Raw genomic sequence first — 16408 nt, 5'->3', positions numbered from 1 at the left:
CTGGGGTCGCCACAGGCCATTCACTGGCTGGTCCTGCTCCGCCACGTGGGTCACCTATGAGGCCACAGTTTTTGTCCTCTTAAGTGAGGGTGGCCTGAGCCCCCACCGCTCAGTTCTAGAAACATCTGACTTTCCTCCTCAGGGTTTCTACTCCTGTGCTGAGCCCCAAACCAGCCTCCTCAAGAGAACCACGCACAGTCAGCAGCTGCCAGAGAGCCTGGTCCCCCGTGGCCCTGGGCCTTGTCCTGTCTGCTCTGGCCACAGCCAAGGTCAGTGGAGCTGGCCCCCGGGTCAGAGAGGTGGGAGAGAGGGCTCTCTCCCCACGGTGCCTTGGTTTCCGAGGCCCGGGCTCACAGGGGCCCAGGGTCTCCTCACAGGTCTGTGTGGTTCCTGTGCACACAGGCACACACGCAGTCACACACATGCAGGCACGTTCTTGCACACGCACGCACACACAGGCACGCACTCACATAGGTATGCACACACAGAGACACACACACACGCACACATGCGCATATAAGGTACACACAGGCACACACAGACATGCACACGCAGCACGCACACACACGCACGCACACACGGCACATACAGGCATGCATGCACACATAGGCACGCACAAACACAGGCACACATTCACACAGCATGCACGCATAGGCACATACAGGTGTGTGCACGCACACACTCACACATGCACGCACACATAGGCACACACACACGCACATGCACATGTGCACACGCACAGGCACCAGCATCTCCCCTGGCCCGTGCCCACGACGGCAGGACGGAGGAAGAGCCAGAACCCGGGTGCGGGGGGAACATCGGGCCTGCCTCGGCTGCCTTCTGAGAAGCGGGGGAGCAGGAGAGCCCGTCTCCGTTCCCAAGCTGGTCCCCAGGGGCCCGTGGGGTCAGAGCGTCCCGGGCCGACTTGCTCTGTGCTGAGCATTACCAATGCGGGAGGAGATCCAGATAAAGGGGCCTGCGGCCTCGGGCTCTGCTCGCACTGTACCCTCCCGGGGGTTCCTGTCGTGTTCCCGAGGGGGATGCAGCGGGGTTTGGTCCCTGGGCTCCTGGAGGGTAACCGAGAGCAAGGTACAGAGATGCCCCGACACAGAGCTGGGGTGCAGCGGCTCTGCCCACGGACCGGATGCTGTCATGACATCTCCGACGTCCTTCTCCCGTTTTCTACTAGACTTGACGGCCGTTCCAAGGGCCTGGCCTCCACCCTGCACTTACAGCGGTCGGCGACAGGGGGCGCCCTTGACACCCGCAGAACCAGACCGCGGACCGCACCTGCTCTCTGAGCTCCTTGACTCTCACCGGACTTCGTCACTTCATTAATTTCGCTTTTCTTTAGCCTCAAAACGAATTTCCCTGAATGTCTACAGATAGAACTTTAAGGATATATACATATATTTAAAGATTTTATTTTTTATTTATTCGAGAGAGCACACACGAGGGAGGAGGAGGGAGAATCCTCAAGCAGGCTCCCCGCTGAGCGCAGCCGCCCGGGCGCCGGGCTCCGTCCCACACCCCGGATCATGACCTGAGCCCAGCCCAGGAGCTGGACGACTGACGGCAGGGCCCCCGGCACCCCGACGACGGTGCATTTTTAAGTCAACTTTCAACCTGAAGCGTAGCCCGAGTTCACGTCTTACACGCGCAGCTGGAAGACGTCACAGCGGAGGCATGTCTGTGGGCACCGTCCGGGGCCAGATCTAGAATGTTCCCGGGAGACGCCCTCGCCCCCTTCCAGAGTCAGTGGCCCTTGGCCTGTTCCGTCATCGGTTAGTTCAGCCGTCTGTACGGTGTCTGTCACTCAGTCACACGCTGGGTCTGGGCTGTCCGGCTGGCAGGACGCTCCTGAGGGCATCCGTGCTCTGAGCAGTGCAGCGTCGTGCGGGCGAGTGTCACTGCCGTCGAGGGTGAAGGCGCAGCGCGTTCGGTCATCCAGCTTCTGGCCGCAGGCGGGGTGGGGTGTCACGAGCGGGGCAGCTCTGCATGTCCTCGTGCGAGCTTCGGGCACTTCTGACGGACACGTGTTCAGAAGCAGGAGGCTGGGCCGCGGGGTGCGCAGTGTCAAACGTTAGGAACACGGCCGAACAGGGTTCTGGAAAGTTGTAGCAATTTACACTCGGCTGATCGAAGAGGAGCGTTTCTGTTGTTCTACACCCTCCCTTTATGTGATCTAATGTCATAAACTTATTCCTCCTCGTGGGAAATTATTGTGCAACTTGGTATATAGGTTTTCAAGGGTTCTGCCCAACAGCATGACGTTAGCCGGATGGCTGGGAAGAGGCATGAAGGTTGAAAGCCGTGAGCATGCGCAGCGCTCAGACACGGATGCAGCACGCGGCTGATGGAAATCTCCAGATGTTTCTCAGGCGAGCGAGTCTCTTCATGATCCACGGAGGGCACTGGGGACGGAGCTCTTGATTCTTGCACATATGAAGGCTACGGGAGTTCAGACCGCCGCAGTGACCCATCTCCAAGCCCTAACCGAGCGTCAGTGTGGGGAGCACAGAGGCAGTCGGACTTCCCACGGCAGAAGCAGCTCCTCCTAGAATGTTCCCACCACGCCTGACTGGCCCGAGGAGACCTGGCGTTACCCACTGCATCACCCTTTCCGCGCTGCTTGGAGACGAAGCCAGAACACGATGAAGGGGAGGGAAGGAGAGAGCCCAGAGGCTCACCGCATGGAAGCAGGACTGGTTTTGCCTCTTCTTCAGACCTCTGTGCTGTGGGTGTGGACACGGAAGGCTGTGTGTCGTGCTCGAGCCCCGAGTACGCCATGAGCCCTGATGAGTTAGAGATCCTTCCAGAGTGACCCGGAACACGGAATTCACTCTTCTCTAATGCACGTTAATCCACTCTCCTTCTCTGGACCTCGGGAGACTCTTTCTTCCACAGAGCACCTTCCTTTGGGAATTCGAGGTGTTCTCGGGAAATACACCTGCCCAGGCTTGTGAATGAACACCGCTGCACCTGCCCTACCCTTCTGGAACTTGGAAAGGGGTGGGTCAGCCCAACCGCACTTGTGACTCCCCGGGGGCCTGAGGCTGGTTTCTAGGAGAAGCCGTGCTCCTCAGATGCCCTCTCCCCACCCCCGTCCCGTCTTGTGGCCACAGCCACGTTTGCAGAATTCCCGGCTCGGATGTGAAGGGGTGAACCGTGGCCATGGCACTGAGCTGCCGGCTCCACAGAGACCCAATCTGTTAGGGGCACATTCTACCCAATGAGCTGACTAGTCACCCAGAAGTGACCGTCTTACCTTCCTGTGCTAAGAATTCTCATGCAGGGGTGCCTGGGGGGCTCAGTCAGCTAAGCATCTGCCTTCGGCTCGGGTTGTGATTCCAGAATCCTGGGATCGAGTCCTGGGTCGGGATCCCTGCTCAGCAGGGAGTCTGCTTCTCCCTCTGCCTCTACCTCTCTCCCCAGCTTGTACTCAAATAAATAAGTAAAATCTTTACCAAAAAAAAAAAAAAAGGATGAATTTGAAATCCTATTCTGGGTTTTAGACAGTTGGGTCACTAATGAATACCTTAGTAAGAATCACTATCAAACATCTCAACTCTGGTGTAGCCTGTGCCCAGCTCCACAGCTCCCCCCGCCCCATTGGCTCGTTCAGAACTTGGGGCCATTATGAGGCATAAACTGGAAGCGTGTTGCCCGCCGCCCCCCCTCCCCGGCAGGCTGCCATCCCCGGGGCCTCCTCCCCAAGATGCAGCCTGCCGTCCGGAAGCACAGCCCAAGGGGCGCAAGTGAAGGGAGGGTGGTGGCCCGGGAGGGCGTGCAGTCCCCGTGTCCCTGGCTGTGGAACCTTACAGCCCTCGTGGCTGCCAGCCCACGCGAGCTAAGGCAGAGAGAGGCAGTGGTCCTGGGGTTCACGGCCAGCCCTGCGTGGCGGGGTCTGCGGGGGAAGGTGGCTCAGGGTGACTGTCCATCCTGTGGCCCCGTCGGCCCTGCCACCGGGCGGGCAGGGGTCTGTGCGCCCACCCCATCGCCGACCCCGGCCGCTTCTCACCCCCCGGCTCCGCACTCTGGCCGCCGACTCCCCACGTGCCAGAACACTCTCGCTGCAGGAAGGTGCCTCCCGTGTATTAAGAAGCCGCTCTCCGCAGGCTGGAAACGGAAAGCCTCCGGGTTCTGTCTCTCCACGGGCCGCTCGGGACAGACCTGTCCACGCCTGCTCTGCGGGCATGGGGAAGTGCATTGGAGGAGATCTAGGGCAGAAGGTGAAGCTTTTCTTGTCGTTTCCAGGTATTAACAGAGAATCTGCTCGGGGTATGGAAGGGTCCCGGGGCCTTTTTGTCCGCAGCCGGTTTCCACACCTCCCGCTCCCAGCCCAGGCGCCGCCTCCCCCAGGACTCGGGGGGCTGTTGGGTGTCTTGTTGGTTCCCACCTGGATCTTCTCGCGACCCCGGTTCCCACTGCGGGGGAGACGGGAGGCGCCAGTGGGGGGCCGGGTCGGCGTCTTGGCCATGGGGCAGTGCTCAGGGCATCCTTCCCAGCTCTCTCCCGCCACAGCTCCCTGCTGCGCACTGAGCCTCCCTCCAGAGGCCTCGACCCGCCCTGAGCATCTGGTTGGCTGTCACAACCCCGTCCACAGGCCCGCCGCCCAGGTGGGCCTGGTGAGTGTGTCTGGGTCTGGATTCCGGGTCCTCGCCAGGCTCTGGGGAGCCACGGACACTCCTGGTCCCGCCACACTCCAGGTGCCAGCTGTTCCCACGGATGCCGGAGGCCGCTCGGGAGCCTGGCTGTGTACCCCAGCAGCTCCAGAAGCCGCGGGAAGCTCTGAGGGGGTCCCCCTGAGCTCCCTCTTGCTTGGGGGGACCAAGGCACACGCAGTCCCTCTGTGTGTGGTGGGAAGAGAAAGACCCTCAGCACCCCTGCAGACAAGGCCCCACCCCTGCAGACCCTCAGCACCCCTGCAGACAATCCCCCACCCCCGCAGACCCTCAGCACCCCTGCAGACAAGCCCCCAACCCCACAGATTTTCAGCCTGGAGGGGGGTGATGGGGAGGCCCTGACAGGTTCTTTGTTTTGGGGTGTCCCTAGCACCCTCGTTTGCAGTGGGGGCTCCCTGAGCTCTAGCGGCACAGCCGGAGGCAGGCAGAGTGTCTGCAGCTGCCCCTCTGGGGCAGCCAGGTGGGGGCTGCTTCCCGGGCTGTTCACTAAGGCAGCGCCCGGCGTCCCCAGTGCTGAGATTCGACTCGACTCCCACAGGTGCTCTCTCGGACTCGTCCCACACCTGCGTGTTCTACGAGCCCCTACCCCCAGGTCTCTGGGGGACATGGACACCCAGAGAGGCGAGCGCACCCCGAACACTGCTGCTTGCAGCCAGTCTCGGAAGGGTGCGCTTATGAAGATGGTTTTCCTCAACTCGGGGCCCGGGCCAGCCGTCCGCTCGCTCCAGGTGCGTCCCCCGGAGGCACAGGGCGCCCCACAGGGCACAGGGACCCTAAAGAAAGGCCCGAGTGTCATGCGCTCCCAGGTGTGAAGGGCAGGGCTGACGGCCCTCCTCCTCCCCCGGGGCCTCTTGCTCCGTCCCCGCTCAAGACACGACGGAAACGCCCGTCTGGGGTCGCTCAGCGAACCCTCCGATATCACACCCGGGGCGGGGGCTTGAGGCGGTCCCTCTGCTCCCGCGGTGCCGGGGGATTACTGTCATTCGCGGTGTCTCCCGAGGGCTGCACCGAGCACTGGCACACGCCACGTTCCTCGGACGAGGGTGCTCTCCCCTGACCAGCCCTGATGCGGGCTGCTCTGACTCCTCTTTCCCATCAGTCCCCGAGCTTGGGCTCTGCCCTTGGCCTGTTCCGTCCAGTTTTAAAAAGCATCCTGTGGGGTCAGCTTAGGGAAAGTCCCCAGCCTTGATATGGGATTGAATCCCTTGTCCCTCACTCCCATATCATGTCTTGGTGGGGGGGTCCGCTGGCGGAAGAGCCCCCTGAGGCCCTCACGCGTCCTCCTAGGGTCTCTGAGCCCACTGACCGCACCTGCTTGGTATGACTCCGCACCCACCCTTGCCACACTTGGACTTGGCTGTGATCTCTGGCCCCCTCTGCAACCTTCCCAGTGGTTCCCTGAATGCCGTGTTCCTTCTGGAACAAGCACGTGAGTAACTTTGTTGTTGAACACCGTTTCTGCTCACCTGGTTCTCCCTGTGGCTTAATGACTTTCTAGTGGGCTGATTCCCCACGCCCCATTCTTGCCTCCTAACGTGACTCGGACTTTCCCCTGCTCCTACGTCCTCTCTCACTGGCTCCGAGGGGCTGATCCTCTCCAGGCTCCCGTGCCAGCCAGGGTCCCAACGGGAGAACAGAAGTCGCGCTGGCTGTTTGAACAGGTGCAGTTCAGTCCAGAGAACCGTTGCTGAAAATGAGATATCTGGGGCCCATCGAGGCAAAGGGTGCTGAGGGTTCAGGGCAGTCCTGTGGGGGCTCTGCTGCCAGGTTTGGGAGAAACAAGGGAGAGGTTGGGCTCTCAGAATGGGAAGTGCGGGAAAGCCTTGCTGAACGGGACCCTTACTGCCATGGGGAGGGGCACCAGGCCACTGTTTGCTCAGGGGCTCTGACGACACTGCCTCAAGCCCAGAGCTCAGCCCTCTGTTCTCTGCGGATGGCTGCGGAGGGCTTGCTTTGGGAGTGTGGGGGCAGGCAGAAGGCAGAGCAAGCAGCCTGTGCCGGGTGGAGGGGTGTCGGGGACAGCGGGCCTCCCCTCCCGCCTCTGGGGCCCTGCGTGTGCATGCCCGCCGCGGGAGACAGCCGGGGGCAGCAGGCGCGGGAGAGCTGAGGTGCACAGGGCCCGGGCCCCGCGGGCCGAGTGAGCGGGAGCAGAAGCAGGGACCGGCGACAGGACAGGCGTGGTCCTTTATAGGATCAGCGAGGCTCAGCCCTGCAGGTCCAGGCGGTCCCCTCCCAGCCTGGGAAACACCTGCGCTGTCTTCCCGCCTCGGAAGCGTGCAGATCTGGGAGCAAACTCCCCGCCGTTCTCAGCGCTGTCCCTGCCGCCCCTTCTGCAGGTGTGTGGGGACGGCCGGCGTACAAGCGGTTCTGGCTCTGTGTTACCTTTGTGTTACCTCTGCGGGTTTTGTACACGTGCGCCCGCTCGCTGAGGCCACGGTCATCTACGAAGGTGCTGCTCTCGCTTACCAAACAGAGGGTGAGCCCCCGTTTCCCACAGTAACGACTGCTGTTGCTGCGGGAGCACGTGGGCGTGTTGTTTTCCTTCATCCGATGCACTTCCTTACCCGGACCCCTTGCTTCCAGGTCACCTGTCGTCTTACACGCACGTGCTCGGTTCCTGCGAGCACGTTCCTCGGGTGGCCCCCTGAGCCTGCTCTCTCTTCCCGCCTTTCTTGTTAACCCTCGAGACAGGCTGCTTTTCTACTGGCTCCTTAGTCCAGCCCTTATTTCCTTAACTCTTTTTTTTTTTTTCCTAAAGATTTTATCTGTTCCTTTGACAGAGAGAGACACAGTGAGAGAGGGAACACAGCAGGGGGAGTGGGACAGGGAGAAGCAGGCTCCCTGCTGAGCAGGGAGCCCGACATGGGGCTTGATCCCGGCACCCAGATATCATGACCTGAGCCGAAGGCAGATGCTTAATGATTGAGCCCCCCCGGTGCCCCATCGTTAACTCTCCTTTGAACCCACATTTTACTTTATCGCCTTCATGTCTAATCCTTTTCCTTGAGCCCAGAGAACCCCCTCAGCCAGAAATTGTTCTGTGGGGACTGAGGCTTCTCGTCCCTGACAAATGGGCTCACGGTCCAGGCAGAACCGTGATGAAATTTAGTGCTTGGACAAGCCCACATGGCCTTGTTCCCTAAGACATCTCTGTTTTCGGTAATTTGTGGCTTCTAAAGATTGGGTTCCATAATTCATTTGATGTTCCGGTTTTCTGGAGTAAATCAAAAGAACAGGAAATGAGGCAATGAAAAAGGTATCCTTTTACATCCAAATGGATGAAGCTATTTATAAAACGAAAAAAATTCATTTAAGATTGATTTTGCTGCCCCAGTATAAGATATGGCAGGCAACTAATTACATCAACAAATACTTATTTGCTGGTATCTGTTCTTTTTCAAGAACTACTTCTCCAACAGAAAAAATTTTTAAGTTTTGCAGAGAGTATAGGTAAAAAAATACAGTGTGCATTTTTTTAAAGGTTTTATTTATTTGACAGACATAGATCACAAGTAGGGAGAGAGGGAGGCAGAGAAAGAGAGAGAGAGAGGGAGAAGCAGGCTCCTCACCGAGCAGAGAGCCTGATGCCGGGCTCGATCCCAGGACCCTGAGACCATGACCTGAAGGCAGACGCCTCACCGACTGAGCCCCCAGGCGCCCCTAAACACAGATTTGTAAAACATTTTGTTTCCCAGAAGCCCTATTATGCCTTATTATGACTTCCACACCCCAAATCACTGAACCAGTTTACTCTTCAAATGCTGATTGCTTTTTTTATAGCGGCTCTACTCGGCCGCAGGACGCGTCGGGTGGTGTCTTCTGCTCACACTTGCCCTTGAGTCGGCAGGTCTCACTCCGCCGCCGGGGACGCGCTCCGGGGAGTCCGAGAGCCCTCTGAACCCCCGGCCTCCCTGGAGAGCTCGCTCAGCTTCTCCGGGTTCTCAAAGGGCCTCTTAACCCCCCGCTGGTGCGGCCAGTGTGAAAGCCTGTGCGGAGCCTCGGGTCAGGCCCGCGCTGGAAGCCAGAAGGGTGCGGGAGTCCTTGCCCGGAAGCCCTGCTGAGGCCAGGCGGGCAGGCGGGCCCGGCAGCTGTCGCCGTGCTCCGTGGCAAGCATGCTGGCCTCCTGGCTCGGAGGAGTGTTTCCAGAGGGCTGCGTGCAGGGGCGGCCGGGGTGAGGACCCAGCAGATGGGGACCCCAGGAGAAGACAGGCTGTGGGGGCTGGGGCTGGGGGTGAGCAGGGGTAGGCGGGGGGGGGCTGAGAATTTGTCAGCAGAGGGGGCCCGCGGAGAGGACAGAACAGACAGGGAAGGCAGGCAGCAGAAAGCCGTCGGAGGACGGGGCAGGACTGCGCTGCGATGGGCAGACTGGGCTTGCGCGTCCTGGAAGGAAGGGGCTGTGGGGCGAAGGGTCTGAGCCGCTGGGATGGGAGACAGGAGGGCGCCGGGGCCCGGGTCTTTGCGGGTCCCCATTCACCTCTCCCAGAGCCGTGAATAGTGGAAGAGCCACTGTCACCCCCGCAACCCCATGTACTGTCGAGGAGGGTATTTTGCCTCTCGAAGTGCACTTTCCTCCCTAACATAATAAATACAAAACAGAAACACACTCACGTTTAAATTGCGACGGGAGAGAAGACGTCCTGCAGCAGAAAGAAAGCGGTGACGGCCACCCTGGCCCGGAGCAGAGGCGGGGAGACCTGCGGCAGAGCGCGGGGTCGGAGTTCGGAGAGCTCACGGCGGAAGGAAGCAGCAGGAAGAATTCGCAGGAGACGAACAGGGGCTCCAGGACGGTGAGAAGAGACGGACAAGGATGAAACTCAAGATGCTGACGACTCCCTCCGCTGAAGAGAGACGGGAGCCCGGAGGCTGAGGAGGCTCCTGGAGTCCCAGGCAAGGATGATGATAAAGCTGCGTGCAGGCACACACACGTGCACACATAAGCATGCACACACAGCCAACGCGCACACACATGCACAGTGCATTTGCACACCCACGCGCACACACACGGCCACAGATGCATGCTTGCATACATGTTTACACATATGTACATGGTCACACACATGCACAAACACGCTCACACTTGCACACACAGGGCACACACGCACACACATCCGTGCACACACAAACATGTCCTGATCATATCCTGATGCAGGTGGTGATCTCTCACACTAAGGAGAAAATCCTACAGGTTTCTCGACTGAAAGAACAGGTTATCTATAAAGAACACCAGCGCCGAAGTCGACCAGGAGCTCCACCTGCACCTAAGGCTGGGAGACAGCACGGGTCACTGCCACCTACTGAGCCCAGGGGACTGCGGCCCTGGAAGTCTGCCCTGCCAACACGCCTGCACCGGTCCGGGTGGTGAACGCGTGTTACAAACACGGCTCTCCCAGAGCCACAGACCAGAGACCTGACACCAAGAACACACAAAGCCAAGGCTGAGTGCAATATCAGTGCTAAGTAAAAACTCGCAGGAAGAGTCTATTCTACACATACAATGCTAATAACGGTTTAAAACTAAACTAACTGATTGCAGAGCATAGGAGTTTGGGGTGATAAAGGGGCCTCGGGCAGGGTGGGCCTGAGGGCTGATGAGGAGAGACGAGAACATTCCAGAAGCCGCCCTTAGAGTGCAGATGGCCGGCAGGAGGAAGGGAGAGCCCATGGTGTCGTGGACTCTGGCTTTTCAGTGTGGAAATGTGTGTCTGACCATCAGCTAAGGAAGGAAGGATAACCATTTGTTAAATGGAAGAGTATGATTCAATTTTTAAATTTTAAAAAGAGATAAAAAATGGAACAGAGAGTGATTTGAACAAATCTTTTTTTCCTGCAAACCAGAGCAATTTAAAACCACAGAGAAGAAAAATAGAAAACATCAATGTGAAATGAATAAATTTTACTTAAAGCAAAATGACTACTTTTTAAGTAAAGTAGGTTTTTTAAATATATTTGTTTTCTTTTTTTTTAAGGTTTTATTTATTTATTTGACAGACAGAGATCACAAGTAGGCAGGGAAGCAGGCAGAGAGAGAGGAGGAAGCAGGCTCCCTGCTGAGCAGAGAGCCCGATGCGGGGCTCGATCCCAGGACCCTGGGATCATGACCTGAGCCGAAGGCAGAGGCTTTAACCCACTGAGCCACCCGGGCGCCCCATAAAGTATGTTTTTAAAAAACCAACCAACTGGGCGCCTGGGTGGCTCTGGGGCCCTGTCCCCGGAGGGAGCTGGCCGAGGTCCGCATGGGAGCTCCCCATAAGAGTCATGAAACCCACTGTGCTTCTAAAATGATTTTGGAATAAAAAGTTCTTTTAAAAAAGTACAAGACCCGCACACAGTAAATACAAGTATATGACCTCTTGAGCAGAGCGTGTGTATTTTTTCACGTGTACGATCATGGATCAGTCAACTGTCTTTAGCCAACTTTGAGAAACAGAGATTTCTAATCACATTCAATGGCCAACAAAGTCTCGATTACTTGGTAATTAAGAAACATATTCTTAGGTAAATATTTGATTGGAGAGGAAATCAAAAGGGAGATTACAAGTCTCCTTGGAGACAATGAAGAAGGAGCTCTTCCTACTAAAACTCAGGGGACCCTGAAAGCCATGTTCAGAAAGAAGAAAGTCATCGATCGTTCATCCTGGCAAGTGAGGACTGGTGTTATGAAGGACCATCGTGGGTCTGGGAGTTTAGCCTGCTCGGAAGCTAATAGAGTTCATGGTTGGACAGCAGGCTGGACACCAGGGACTATGAGACTACCGCTGAACAGGAAGCATGGGCCCCAGTTTTGTTCCCAAGTTCAAGGCAATGCAAGGGTGGGCCCTGGGGGAGTGGGGGCTGCACATGCAGCGGGTTAGTGACACCACCGCACAACCCAAACTTAGCAAACCCCAACCTTTAAATGGATGGCCAGTAACCTGGCCCAAACTCTGTCCCCCAGGAGACGTTACTTTCAATCTGTAGGTCAGCAAGCAAATGTGCCCTCCGCCTCCGCCTGGGGTGGGGGAGGGATGATGTCTCTGTCTTTGAAGACTGTTTGCTCCAAAACACTCTAGAAAGGACAGTCAGAGCAAAAGCTGTCATCACCTCTGCCCAGCTCCTAGAAAGGTGAGCGACTCATGCAGAAACGTCTCCCAACAAACATGAAACAGAGACGTTAGGAAGCTTCTGAGCTCATGATGGCACTTACCGACCTTGCCGGTCTCCTTGGAAGGATGCTGGGGCACCGACTTGTGCTGCTGGGCACCTACCCCGGGGGGGACTCTCTTCTGGGCGCCCGTGTGTGGGACCCCAGCTGGCAGGACCAGAGGGACTGACTATCGGGTTACAGCAAGGCCATGTGATATGTCATGTCTGACGGCTGCGGAAACACACGGATGGTGGCGGCTGAGCTCCTGAGCGGCGGGTGAGGATGGCACCACCAGAGCCACAGTGGATCTCGAGCACCACGAACAGAGAGAACCTGAGACTCCACATTCGTTCCCATGGCCTGTGGGAGGCAGTGGGCACCTGTCCTCTGCTGGGGCGTCTCTGAGGCAGGTCTTGGTGGTTTACTCACGAGTCCCTGTTGTGGGTTGAATCGTGTCCCCCAGAAAGATACTTTAAGTCCTAATTTCCTGTCCCTTGTGGATGTGACCTTATTTGGAAATAGGGTTATTGCAGATGTCATCAAATGAAGGTGAGGTCATTCTGGGTTAAGATGGCCCCTGGTCCAGGGACTGGTGTTCTTACAAAAAGAGGGAAATTTGGGAGCTGACAGAAGGGGAGAGAAGGCCGTACAAAGGACGACACAGAGGCCCACGCTGTGTCCCTGTACACCACGGAAAGAGTGCTAAGGCTTGTCAGCCACCCCGGGAGCTGGGAGCATGGCCTGGAATGGATCTCCTACAGCCTCAGGGGCCAACCTCCTTCCCTCCGCTCCCCTCCCCTCTCCAATGGGGGACTTCTGGCCTCCAGACGACCAGAGATCAGTTTCTGTGGCTTCTAAGTCTCCTGGGTCATGGCGTCTTGTTGGTCAGCCCAGGACACTATTACTGGGCCCCTCGAGGCTCCTGCTGTGGCTCCCACTCCCGAGGGCACCCTTTGTTGCAGACTGTCTCGCTCCCTGCCTCATCTCCCCTGCTTCCTCTTTGTGCTTCTTGGGCTCAACCCCCAAAGACGCCTCCGGCACTGAAGCCCTGTCCCAGGGTCTGCGTTTGCGGAGCCCACACCAAGGCAGCTGACTTCAGAAGGGACCTTGGGAGGCAGACGCACAGTCGGGGAATCCGCACTCCCATCACTCACCAGCCAGATGGCCCAGCTGCAGGACGCTGTAACAGGGTTCTCCAGAGAAACACAACCAGTGAGACACGTGTAAGGGGACTGACCCTGAGCAACGGGCCCATGTGATTACGGAGGCTGTTACGTCCACTCTGTAGGCGGGCCTGCAGCCCGGAGACTCGGGTGGAGTTGATGTTGCAGCCAGAAGGCATCTGCTGGAGGAGTTTCCCTTACTCAGGGGAGAGGGGTTGGTATTTGTGGGCTGTTCGGGCCTGCGACTGATTAGGTGAGGCCCACCCACATTGGGGGAGGGCACCGGCTTTGCTCAGTGCACTGATTCAAATGTTAATCTCAGCCAAAACCACCCTCACAGACACACCCAGAATAACGTTCAACCAACTATTTGGGCGCTCTGTGGCCCAGTCGAGTTGGCACGTGGAATGAACGGTCACAGACGCTGTTGCTCGTGCTACGTGAAGGGGGCTAACCCCTCCCCCCTTCTGAGCCTCACGACGACGACGACGACGACTGTTCCGTCTGTGCTGAATGGGAGTGCAGAGCAGGGGCAAGGGCAGCATTAGCGTGTGGAACCACCCCAGTGCCTGAAGGATACGGAGCAGTGATGGTTGTGAGCACTGTGAAGTCCGCTGTGCTTGCGGCAGAGTCGTCTCGGGAGAGAGACGGCGGCAGTTCAGGGAGCTCCCCGCGGAAGCCCCCCTCGCAGGATGAGAGATCACCCACCCCTGCCACGAGAGGGCTCAGCCCTCATCGCACATGTGGCCGGTCGACAAAGTTGGGCAGACCCCACCTGGGCAGACCTCTGGGACTGAGTCCAGGGCTGGGTTGGGGCAAAAGAGTCCCTGGGATCGGGAAGGGGGGCCCCGAGTGGAGGTTTTGAGAAACCTGGGCTCCCGATTTCCTGATCTCTCCAAGCCAAGAGAAATGGTCCCTCTCTTTTGCTAGGGAAGTGCAGGCTTCCTGGGGTGTGCAAAGGCCCTGTGGTGTGGCATGGGGGTTGTCTTCACTCAGGGCCTCTAGACCAGCGACTGGGCAAGCACCAGCAGGCCTGGAGGGCACACCACAGCAGCTGTTGGAGGAAGGCTCGTTCATCAGAGGGGCTGTGGGCCTGTGCTGAGCTTCCCCTGCCTAGGAGGGTGGGAAGCTGGGTGGGGTGGGAGAGGCAAGTAAGGCTGGGGACTGGGCTATGATGGGACCTCTGTCTCAGGACTAGCATGCTGGTGCTCAGAGCTGGCCCTTAGTCCAGGCAGGGGTGACTCCTCCTGCTGGGCGGCAGTGAGGGAGCAGGCGGGGCGGTGTGGAGGTTCTCGGGGAGTGGGGGTGCAGCACGGCCCGCGTGGGGAGAACCAGAGCGCGCTCCTCCCTGAAGCAGCTAGAGCGCCCTAGCGAGGGTGTCCGAGGAGACGTTCTGGGGCGGTCTGGAAGACAGCGTCCCAGGAGCCCGCACGGCTGCCAGTCATCCCGCAGGGCAGGGTGGGCTGGGCTGGGGTGGGAGCAGGTCTGGAGGTCACCAGTAAGCTGTTGACACAAACGGCCCAGACCTTTGAGTCGTCTGCCTCCATCGGCTGGGTTCCCGAAGCCACTCAGCTCGCACCTGTGACAGTGCTAACTTGGTGTGAACCATACAAGGCCGTATGGCCCGTGGCCGTGCTCCCCGTCCAGCTCCAGGGCGGGCGACAGGACAAGGGGAGGAGAAGCCCTCGGGTCGGTGAAGCTTTGAGCTGCCCCCTGTCCTCTTGAGCAGGTGCACACGGTGGACAGGAGGGGCGGCAGGGCTCCACCTGGGGGAGGAGGGCCCTGGGGAAGGGCTGGGTGGGCCTTACAAGGAGGTGGAAGGGCTGCTGTGGGTCTGGACTCCTGCCTCCGTCTCCAGAGAGCATCAGGGAGGAAGGGGCGCCCAGCGAGCAGGCAAGCCAACGGCATCTGTCACCAGGGCAGCAGCCCGGGCCTCGCCCGCCAGGCCTGCGGCCACAGTGGCAGGGACAGAGGTGTGCAAGAGGTCTACAGCAGGGACTCCCTCTCACACTGACCTGGCTGCCCACCGTGCGGGCAGATTCGAACCCGCTGCTCGGTAACGCCGGCTGCTTGGTGGCGAGCCGGTGACATCAGGACCCCCAGGTCTGAGGGGAGAAGCAGTTCGTCTCACCGGATGGGGGCCTGCAGGGATCCAGCTTGGTGGTGACTTCCTCAGGTTAGAGACCCGTCCTTCAAGATGCAGCACATGCGCTGGACCAATGGCTTTTACAGGGTGTCGTGTCCCAGGATCTAGAAGCAGCGTTGGGCACCAAGCCGGAGAAGCAGCGTTGGCTCTGCTCACTGCCACTCGCCACCACCACTCACTGCTCACCGCCACCGCTCACTGCTGCTCACTGTCACTCACCACCACCGCTCACCGTGGCCAGTGGTCCACGTGGGACCTGTGTGCTTCCTGCTCTCACGACATAAGGCTCTGCGGAGTTGGAGGCCACCCCCCAGCGGAGACCCACAGTCTGGGGAGATCAGAGTGGAGGGATGAAGCTTAGCTTGCCCGCCCGTGGCCAGAGGGATCGGGGGCCCCCTCTGCCCCGCGCTGCTTCTCAGAGGCCCCAGGGGAGCTGGGCCCCAGCTGCCCCACCTTTGATTCACTTGTGTCCGTTCTCTGTTTCACTTTCTCCCTTTCTTCATCTGTGCTTTCCGGGCTTGTGTTCCAGATCCATTCCTCGGACCCCACTGCGGCCTCAGGATCTGCTTCTGGGGAGCCCAGACTGGGGTAAGTTTCTGGCTGACGTGATGCTCGTAAAACTCTGTAGGTGGTAAGACATCTTCCAGTCCTGGGCAATTTTCAGCGTGTGTGTTTCTAAACGATTTTTTCCTGCCTTGCACCTTTCGTGTTTAGCATTTGACCGTCCTTATGCCCAATAAATAGGGCGCTGTTTAACGAAAGAACGCCTCCAGTAACGCACCCACGGTGGCTCCAGTGAGCTTCACGGAACTACTTACTGTGGGTTTCTATCCAGATGACGGTCCACTTCAATCACAGCACCTCCGAGGGAGTGACGGCGACACGCTGCTAGGCCGATCGCCATCTGCCCGCCTGGCTTCTGGCTGGGTGAGAGACCGTCCTCCAAGTACCAATGAGCCAACCAACGAATCCCTCGGCTGAGCTCAGGTGGGGTTCAGCTGAGCTACTGGGGGCAGCTGACCGCGGGTCTACCCCAGTGCTGACCAGGGATGAGGCTCTGAGGCCTTAACAGGGGCCTCGTGGGCTGCGAGGTTAAACCCTTTCATGAGACAGGAGGGAACCAGAGGACACATGCCTGTGCTGAGAGCCGTTCCACACTCTTCTGGGGTGACTCGAAAGGCATCCACAGAATGGACCAAAATTATTGGTTGACAGCAGTCTTAATTGGCTCCCACCCAACAGAACAATGGATTCCTCTCTGTGGCCTGAGCCTTCTGTGATCAGAATTTGG

Source organism: Martes martes (assembly GCF_963455335.1).
Source record: "Martes martes genome assembly, chromosome: 3".
Classification (NCBI taxonomy): domain Eukaryota; kingdom Metazoa; phylum Chordata; class Mammalia; order Carnivora; family Mustelidae; genus Martes; species Martes martes.
Note: the sequence above shows the minus strand (reverse complement) of the source record.